The sequence below is a fragment of the Meles meles genome, chromosome 19 (genome assembly GCF_922984935.1).
Source record: "Meles meles chromosome 19, mMelMel3.1 paternal haplotype, whole genome shotgun sequence".
NCBI lineage: Eukaryota > Metazoa > Chordata > Mammalia > Carnivora > Mustelidae > Meles > Meles meles.
Window position 1 is genome coordinate 44,362,931 of NC_060084.1, and position 10,147 is coordinate 44,373,077.

The 10,147-nt window shown below is 37.1% G+C and overlaps 1 pseudogene; it reads left to right on the forward strand.

The window, feature by feature from the left end:
- The first annotated feature begins 495 nt into the window (after positions 1-495).
- Positions 496-4,684, forward strand: LOC123930534 (annotated as a pseudogene).
- Positions 4,685-10,147: the final 5,463 nt, after the last annotated feature.

Here is a 10,147-nt window from a genome sequence, read left to right on the forward strand (position 1 = left end):
AAAACTTACTACATACCAAAATGTAGGGGATGCATTGAAAGCAGTGCTAAGAAGGAGGTTTATAGCTCTAAATGCTTTTATTAGAAAGAAAATTCTCAAATCAACAACCCAACTTCATACCTCAAGGAACTATTTGAGGAACCTCAGAGATAGTAGAAGGAAGAAAATAATAAGGAATAGAGTGGAGATAAACATAGTAGTAAATGAAAAACAATAGGAAAAAATCAATTAAACCAAGAGTTGGTTCTTCAAAAAAATTAACCAAAGTGATAAAACTTTTCAGCTAGATTGACCAAAAAAGGAGAAAAGAGTCAGCTAAAATCAGAAACAAAAGAAGGGACTGTAAACAATTGTATGCCAACAAACTGGGAAACCCAGTGAGGTCCTGACCTAATAGAAAATCTAAACAGACTTATACTAGTACAGAGATTGAATCACTAATCAAAAACAAACAGACACTTTCCAGTGCCTGCCCTGAATGTAGCAGCTGCCAAGATGTTGATGCCCAAGAAGAACCAAATTGCAATTTATGAACTCCTTTTCAAGGAGGGAGTGATGGTGGTCAAAAAGGATGTCCACATGCCCAAACACCCTGAGTTGGTAGACAGAAATGTGCCCAGCCTTCCCATCATGAAGGCCATGCAGTCTCTCAAATCATGAGACTATATAAAGGGACAGTTTGCCTGGACACATTTCTATTAGTACCTTACCAATGAGGGTATCCAGTATCTCCAAGATTACCTCCACCTGCCCCCCCGAGATTGTGCCTACCACTTTCTGCTGCAGCCGCCCTGAGACTGGCAGACCACAGCCCAAAGGTCTGGAGGGAGAGTGACTTGCAAGACTCACATGAGGGGAAGCTAACAGAGACACCTACAGACACAGTGCTGTGCCCCGTGGTGCCAACAAGAAAGCTGAAGCTGGGGTTGGGTCAGCAACTGAGTTCCAGTTTAGAGGTGGATTTGGTTGTGGACATGGTCAGCCACTCAGTAAGTTTGGAAATTGTTTTATGTTGAATAAGTTTGTCAACAGGGGAGGAAAAAAAATGAACAGACATTGGGTGCCTGGGTTAAAACCTCTGCCTTTGACTCAGGTCATGATCTCAGGGTCCTGGGATCAAGCCCCACATTGGGTTCTCTGCTCAACAGAGAGCCTGCTTCCTCCTCTCTCTCTGCCTTCCTTTCTGCCAACTTGTGATCTCAGTCTGTCAAATAAATAAATAAAATTTTACAAAAAAAAAAATGAACAGACACATGCAGAAATGCTCAACATCACTCATCATCAGGGAAATACAAAACTGCAATGAGTTATCACCTCGTATCTGTCAGTTCGCTAAAATTAACACAAGAAACAGCAGGTGTTAGCAAGAATGTGCAGAAAGGAGAACCGTTTTAAACTTATTGGTGGGAATGAAAACTGGTGCGGCCACTGTGGAAAACAGTATGGCGGTTCCTCAAAAAGTTAAAAATAGCACTACCCTACCATCTAGAAATTGCACTACTAGGTATTTACCCAAAGGATACAAACAAAATAATTCGAATGTATATATGCAACCTGATTTTTATAACAGCATTATCAACGATAGCCAAATTTTGGAAAGAACTCAAATGTCCATTGACTGATGAATGAATAAAGAAGATGTGTGTATATAGACAATGGAATATTACTCAGCCATCAAAAAGAATGACACCTTGCCATTTGCAATGATGTGGATGGAGCTGGAGACTATTATGTTAAGTGAAATAAGTCAGAGAAAGACATACCATATGATTTCACTCATATGTGGCATTTAAGAAACAAAACAAACAAATATAGAGGCAAAAAGAAAGGAAAACCAAAAAACAGTCTCAACTATGGAGAACAAACTTGGTTACTGGAGGGGAGGTGGTTGGGGATTGGGTTAAATAGGCGATGGGTATCAAGGGCACTTGTGCTGAACACTGGGTGTTGTATATAAGTGTTGAATCACTAAAATATGCACTTGAAACTATCACACTGTACATTAAATAAATGGAATTTTTTAAAGATTTTATTTGTCAGAGAGCACAAGCAGGGGAATGGCAGATAGAGGTAGAGGAAGAAGCAGGCACCCTGCTGAGCAAGGAGCTCGATGCGGGACATGATCCCAACCTGGGATTATGACCTGAGCCCAAGGCAGTCGCTTGACTGCCTGAGCCACTCAGGCGTCCCTAAATAAGTGGAATTTAAATAAAAACTCGGGAAGGGAAAAAAAAAACAACAACCTACCATTCTTAAACAAAGAATTAACACAATTCCCCTCAAGCTTTTCCAAACAACTGAAGAGGAAGGAGGGAACGCTCCCGAATTTACTCTGAGGCCAGCATTACCCTGATACCACAGCCAGACAAATCCAGTGCAAGAAGAGAAAGCCAAAGGTTTTCATTATTATGAAATTATTATGTTCCTGATGCTTACTGAAGCAGAAGTTCTCAAGAAAAATACTAGCAAACTGAATTCAACAGCACATGAAAAGGATTATACACCATGACAAAGTGGGATTTATTTCTGGGATCCGAGGATGATACAATATATAAAAAGCAATGTAAATATACATTAACAGAATGAAGAGGGGGGAACCACATGATTATCTCAATGTAGAAAAAGCATTTAATAAAACATAATACTACTCATGACAAAACACTCAAGAAACCAGGAATCGAAGGAAACTACCTCAACATAATAAGGTCATCTGTTAGTCCACAGCTAACATCATACTCAGTAGTGAAAGACTGAGAGCACTGGTTTTGCTGCATCCATGAGTGTGGCATGTTCTGTCTTCATTTTTATTTATCAAGATATTTTCTAGATTCCCTTGTAATTTCTTTGTTGTCCCATTGGTTATTTAAGTGTGTGTTGTTTAGTTCCCACGTTTGTGTACTCTCTAGTTTTCCTTCTGCTTCTGATTCCTAATTTTGTTTGTGATTGGAAAAGACGCTCTCATTTTAATTATTTTAAATTTTATTGATAAAGTTGATTTGAGTCTAATGTGGTCTATCTTGGGGAATGTTCCAGGGTACATGCAGAGAACATGTATTTTGCTGTTGTGTGTAGCTTACACAACATGTGTGTCTCTTGGGTCCAGTTTTTTTGGACTGTTGTTCAAGTCCTCTGTTTCTTTTTGATCTTCTGTCTGGTTTTTCTATCCATTACTGAAGGTGGAGAGGACCTGAGAAAAGATATGAAGGAATAAAACAGATGGAACATTTGTAGAATGTGTACTTAATAAGAAAAAACTCAGTGAGGATAAGCAAACAAGAACTCTCATTATTTTACTTAAAATGAGAACAAAGAAATACTCATATAGCTATGCACTGGAGGGAATTACTACAATATTTATATTTTAGGGAGAAATTTTATTTAAAAAAATTTTTTTAAGATTTTCTTTATTTGACAGAGAGAGACAGCAAGAGAGGGAACACAAGCAGTGGGAGTGGGAGAGGAAGAAGCAGGCTTCCCGCTGAGCAGAGAGCGTGATGCGGGGTTTCATCCCAGGACTCCAGGATCGTGACCTGAGCCGAAGGCAGCCACTTAACAACTGTGCCACCCAGGCACCCCATTAGGGAGAAATTTTAATTGCAGATTAAAAGATCCAGTATAAAAAGCTGTTTTTAATATATTTATATTTTATATGGAAACTGATACTGGGGAGAGTATATTAAATTATTATAGTAACAGGTAATGAGTTATGGAGACACTAACTATTGCAAACTGTATAGTTGATTTTAGAGTTCTCTAAAATGTTCGTCTCTGATGGGTCATATTTTTAATTTTTAAAATATTTTTAATTTTTAAAGAAATTTACTATAAAACGTTCACTTATTTTGTCCAGGAAAACAAAATGTTTTTCTCCTTTCTCTTAGATTTGGAGTCAAGATATGAAATAATCAGCTGTGACAAAGTACACATTTTTAAAAAATATTTGTCTTTTACTGTACATCAGAAAATTCATACTGATACTGGAGAGAAACCCTATGAATGTGACATACAGACCTTACAGTACATCAGAGATTTCATACTGGTGAGAAAACCCTATGAATGTGAGCAATGTGGAAAGTCTAATCATGCATCCAACCTTCTGCAACATCAGAGAATTCATACTGGTGAAAAACCTTATAAATGTGAGGAATGTGGAACGACATTTAGTTGTAGGATAGACATTAGAGTTCATCAGAGAACACATACTGATGAGAAACCCTATGAATGTGAGGAATGTGGGAAGGCTTTTAGTCAAGCCTCTCATCTTGTGCAACATGACAGAATTCATACTGGTGAAAAACCCTATGAATGCCACGAATCTGGGATGACCTTTAGCCATGGTATAGGTCTTAGAGTACATCATAGAATTCATACTGGGGAGAAACCCTACAAATGTAAGGAATGTGGGAAGGCCTTTAGTCGTGCCTCAAATTTTGTACAACATGAGAGAATTCATACTGGGGAGAAGCCCTGTGAATGTAAGGAATATGGGATGACATCTAGTCGTGGTTACCAACTCATTTCACATCAGAGATTGCATATTGGCATAAAACCCTATGAATGCAATGAATGTGGGAAGGCCTTCAGTCATCTTTCAGCACTTATTCAAATGAGAGAATTCAAACTAGTGAGAAACCCTACAAATATAAAGAATGTGGGAAGGCCTTTATCCATGGTGGAAGCCTAAAAATGCATCACAGAATTCATACTGGTGAGAAACCCTATGAATGTAAAGAATGTGGGAAGGCCTTTAGTCACACCTCAACCTTGTTAGGCATGAGAAAATTCATACAGGTAAAAAACCATATGAATGTAAGGAATGTTGAAAGGCCTTTAGTCGTATTGAAAGCCTTAGAGTGCATCATAGAATTCATACTGGTGGGCACCTGGGTGGCTTAGTGGGTTAAGCTGCTGCCTTCGGCTCAGGTCATGATCCCGGGGTCCTGGGATCGAGTCCCGCGTTGGGCTCTCTGCTCAGCAGGGAGCCTGCTTCCCTCTCTCTCTCTCTCTCTCTGCCTGCCTCTCTATCTACTTGTGATCTCTCTCTGTCAAATAAATAAAAATCTTTAAAAAAAAAAAAAGAATTCATACTGGTGAGAAACCCCATGCATGTAAAGAGTGTGGGAAGACTTTTAGTAGTGGCCATCAACTAATTTTACATCATAGATTTTATACTGATGAGAAACCTTAGGAGTGTAAGGAATGTGGGAAGGGTTTTAGTGTGTATGGATGACTTACTTGACACCAGAGTATGCACAGTGGCGAGAAACCTTTTGAATGTAATAACACATGTGGGAAGTCTTTTAGGCTTAGATCAGGTCTTAAAGTACATGAGAGAATTCATACTGGAGAGAAGCCTGATGAATATGAGGACGTGGAAAGGTGTATATGTGCAGTAGAGAACATATAATGCATCAGTTTTATAACACTGAGAAACAGTGAATGCTTTTGGATATGGTTCAGTTCTTATAAGGCATTAAAAAAATTATACTGGTGAGAACTCCTCAAAATGTAAAGACTAATTTTTTCATTATGATTCAAATACTGCTCTTATTAAGAAATTTATAATGTATTTTTATATGACATTGAGAAGCCTTTATTAGCATTTCTCTATTTATGGATTGTCAGAATATTCATAATGGAGAAAAATTCAGAGAATGTGGAAATGCCCTCGTTTTTTTATGCTTTGTTTATAAAAGCTTTCCAGCCCTGTTCAATTATTCTTATAATTGGGGAAATTATACCACAAAAAACCCCTTTGACCTAACAAATATGCAAGAACCATAGGGGTTTCCATTTGATTCTTCACAGCCTGCATGGCATGGGCAAGATATTTATCTCTGTGGGAGTCATTTGTAAATGGTGATAATAGTACTTGGATTATAGTGCTGTTTTTGGAATGTAGAAGACTCGGAAAGTCACCTTAAACATAGTATCTGTTTAATAAGTACTAGATACTATTTTTAATACTATTATTTGTATTATTAGTGAACTATTAAGAGATCAAGTCAATATGGTTGTAACGAACTTAGAAAAGCTTTATTACTTATGTAATTACTTATGCATTTTTAAATTTTAAAGAATTTTTTTTCCGCACAAAATCTAATAGAATATGAAAGTCATGAGGATTTAAAACATAGTTTTATTGGAGGACTGACACATTCATTTATATACATAAGAAAGTGGATGCTTTCATATTTCTCTGGCAGAACTGAATAGTTAAAACAGATGCTGTATGCCCCGCAAAGCCTGAAGTATTTGCTGTCTGGTTCTTTACAAAAAATTTGCCAGTTCCTGTTTTAGACTAATATCACCACCATTTTTTCATTACTTTGGATTTTTGAAGAGTACAGGAAAGTTACTGAATGGCCCCACCTTCTGGGTTTTTAAGTTACTTCCTTGTGGATCATTTATCCTGTTCTATCTCTAATAGTTCTAGTAAATTCAAAGTTAAATGAAGAGGTTTCATTGAGTCGATGTGAACATTAAAAAGCATATAATGTTGAGTTTTCCCACTATTAATGATGCTGGATGTTAACACTGGTTATAGTGGTGATTGCTAGATCTCTCCATTGTAGAGATCCATTTTGTAGTTATTGATTTGTATGGTAATATTTTTATCACCTCCTTTTGTAAATTGATCATTTCATTACAAGTTCTGAATTAAATGGAAAATTAAATTAGGTCCTATTCAGAAAGGAATGATAATGAAATGCTTATATACCAGAACTTTGTGATGTTATCAGTGTTGTACTCATTGGAAATTTAATACTCTTCAATACATGTAGAAAACTAAAAATGAAAACCAGAACTTCCTGTTAGCAGCTTTATCCCCAGATCGTATCCTTTGTCTGCCACCTAGTAGGCATTGATAAAATTGATAAAGTAATGAATAAGAATTCTACAAAGCTAGAAATAAAAGGACATAAATTCTAAGCCAATATAAGAAAACAACTAATAAAACTAAAATTACTGGTATTGATTATTAATCCGAATAGTATTCTAACAGCTTTGGGTTTTTTTCTGGGAAAAGCAATGAATACATCTAGAAGTAGAGGTTAGTGATTTAGAAATAAAATGGAAATCTTAAAACAATGTTTTTTAACTTTAAATTTTTTTCTGTTAGAAGTATATTAACATCAGATAGGCTTTGGTAAATCTAGTCAAGACAAAAATAGGACTGATTATAATAATAAGAAAGGGGATATAATCATAAATATGGAAGAATTTTTAATTATAAGAAAGTACTTGAGTTTATGCCAGTGTAATTAGAAATCTAGAGAAAATGTGTTATGTTCCTAGGACAAATGTGATGTATCAAAATCAACCTAAGATGATATCAGACATTTTTTAATTTGAATTTTTAAAAATGAAAACAACCTTTTTCTTTTAAAAGCAGCACTATGGCACATATTCAGGTACGAGTTGAGGAATTATTTCTAACAGAGTCTTTCTGGCTCTTTCTTTTCATTGCTACATGGATTACATAATTATGCCAGATCTCTAATAGAATAGGTCCTAAAAATTGAAAACAAAATGAGTTTTCCCTGTGAAATTAAGCACAGAAAATCTGAATACATTACATACCAGTTAAAACTAAGGATCTACTAAAAGAAATCAGAAACTAAAAAGCATTAATTTAGAATATCTGAGTTAATTATTCTGTTTTAATTATAAATATTGATGAATGACAAAACAGTTGATCTGGTACTTTCAAGATTAGAAAGCAACAGATGAGAGGTTGTGTGCCAACCACCTGTTTTTCTAAATAAAGTTTTATTCAAACAGCCATACCTGATCATTTACATATTATCTAAAGGTGCTTTCTGGTTTCAGCACCAGAATTGACTAGTTGTAACATAGACTGTATGCCCCATAAGCTGAAAATACTATTTACTGTTAACTACTGGCCTTTTAAGAAACAGTTGGCCAGCCTGTGATCTAGGTTCATTAGTTTTGCTAGTTTTTATTTAACTTTAAGAATGACTTGAATTGTAGATAACTGATTTCTTCAGTGCTAAATGGAATCTCACCCCCCACTGCCACATTTTACCATTTTCTACATCAGGATGCTATTTACAATTGATAACTACTTTCGGTTCCTTCCAGCCAGATAAATGTCTTTAGTTAGTCATTTAAAATAACTTACTCTGTATTTTCTGGCACTGTCAAGAAAGTGCCAGCGTCAAGTCATACAAGTTTTGATGAAATACTGTGTTCTTCCACAATTAGTATTCAATCCTGTAAAAGAATCCGTACCTTTCAAATAATGATTATGGAAAATCACACCTAGTGTCAGTTAACCATCTATGATGTCACTGTGATTTTTCCTTCTAACAAATACATCTATGTCCATTTATTGCAGATGGGGAATCCAATATTCTTTTTTATTTTTTTGCCGTTTTAATCATTTTTATTTATTTATTTTTTTTTTCAGCGTAACAGTATTCATTGTTTTTGCACAACACCCAGTGCTCCATGCAAAACGTGCCCTCCCTATTACCCACCGCCTGTTCCCCCAACCTCCCACCCCTGACCCTTCAAAACCCTCAGGTTATTTTTCAGAGTCCATAGTCTCTTATGGTTCGCCTCCCCTTCCAATTTTTTTTTTTATAAACATATAATGTATTTTTATCCCCAGGGGTACAGGTCTGTAAATCGCCAGGTTTACACACTTCACAGCACTCACGATAGCACATACCCTCCCCAATGTCCATAACCCCCTCCCCCTCTCCCAACCCCACCTCCCCCCAGAAACCCCCAGTTTGTTTTGTGAGATTAAGAGTCATTTATGGTTTGTCTCCCTCCCAATCCCATCTTGTTTCATTTATTCTTCTCCTATCCCCCTAACCCCCCATGTTGCTTCTCCATGTCCTCATATCAGGGAGATCATATGATAGTTGTCTTTCTCCGATTGACTTATTTCACTAAGCATGATACCCTCTAGTTCCATCCACGATGGAATACTATGCAGCCATCAAAAGAAATGAAATCTTGGCCATTTGCAATGACGTGGAGGGAATCCAATATTCTATTCAGTCATTCATCATCTGACAGGTAACACCATTGTCCCACATAAGTTTAGGTTTGAGAATTAAATATAACACAAGACAATAACTTGAGTTCTATAGTAAATATGTCATTGCAATAGGGCAGCATGGTACTTCTCCAGATTACTATATATGCATGTTGAATTTACAGACATACCTTTACCCAATATTTTTTAAAAAGATTTTATTCATTTATTTGACAGAGAGAGATCACAAGTAGGCAGAGAGGCACGCAGAGAGAGAGGGAGAAGCAGGCTCCCTGCTGAGCAGAGAGCCCCATGCGGGGCTTGATCCCAAGACCCTGAGATCATGACCTGAGCGGAAGGCAGAGGCTTAAGAGGTGGCTCCACTGAGCCACCTGGGCACCCATACCCAACATTTTGAAAATTATGCCACTAGGCACACCATTAGTACTTCATAGTATTTTTTTTTTAAAGATTTTATTTATTTATTTGACAGACAAGATTTCACAAGTAGGCAGAGGCAGGCAGAGAGAGAGAGAAGAGGAAGCAGGTTCCCCGCTGAGCGGAGAGCCTGATGTTGGGCTCGATCCCAGGACTCCGGGATCAGGACCTGAGCTGAAGGCAGAGGCTTAACCCACTGAGCCACCCAGGTGCCTCTTCATAGTACTTTTAAAAAAGTTATTGCACTTAAATAAGTTAATGAAATATTGAATACTAAATCTCTACCTTTGAACAATGAGAAGCTTATATCAGCCAAACATTAGAGACCTGTTGTAAATAACATGTTAAAATGTTACCAGTGGGGTGCCTGGGTGACACAGACAATTTTCTGACTTGGTTTCTGAGCTCAGGGTCCTAAGATCAAGCCCCACATCTGGCTGGCTCTCTCTCTCCCTCTGACCCTCCTCCACACTTGTACTCGAGTGCACCCTCTCTCTCTCTCTCTCTCTCAAATAAGTAAGTCTTAAATAAATAAAATGTTACCAAGGAATCCCCATTCCTGATGCCTATTAACATTTCCAGGAAATGTTGCCAAATCCGAGGGAAGTGACTCTAAGGTTGGAATGATCAGTCATTATTTCATGTTACTAGTGATGACTGGATGGCAGACAGCTCACATTATGAACCACAGTTATC